A 608-nucleotide genomic window follows, 5' to 3' on the forward strand; every position below is an offset into this window, starting at 1 on the left:
TGGGGACCGGGGGGGCGGGTTCCCCCCCGGGGGTGGTTTGGGGGGGGGGGGGGAGCAGGAGCCAAACCCCCTTCTGGGAGGGGCTTGTTGGGGGTCCCTCCTGCCCCAGGAGGTGCAGATGGTTTGGATGGAGCAGAGATGTTACAAGAAGATATTTTTCTCTTTTTTTCCCCTTCTTTTTTAAAGCTTTTGTCTCGTTTCTGCCCCCCCAGCCCCCCGGGGGCACAGCTGCCAGGGAGGGCAGGATCAGTCCTGGCTGCTCCTTCCCTCCCTCCTCCTTCCTTCTCTCCAGCCCAGTCGAGCTCTGGGATGTGTTCCCAGCTTCTTGGGGTGCCTCAGGTTCTTGGGGTGCTGTGTGTGTGTCCCCCCTGGGCAGCCACAGAGGGGCTCCTGCTTCAGCCTCTGCTCCATCCCCGTCCCCTTTCCCAGGGAACGTGCTGGTGCCCTCGGCTCCATCATGTGGGGCCGAGTCAGGGCCCCGTGCTCCTGGGGGGCAGATCATCCCGGCCTGACTCAGCCCCCAAACCTCGGGCAGGCTGAGCTGGCCCAGGGGGGGCGGGTCCCCCTTCCTGGGGACCACTGTAGGGTGACACCAGTGACACCCCCCC

Source organism: Chaetura pelagica, unplaced genomic scaffold (assembly GCF_000747805.2).
Source record: "Chaetura pelagica isolate M959 unplaced genomic scaffold, ChaPel_1.0 scaffold903, whole genome shotgun sequence".
NCBI classification, from domain to species: domain Eukaryota; kingdom Metazoa; phylum Chordata; class Aves; order Apodiformes; family Apodidae; genus Chaetura; species Chaetura pelagica.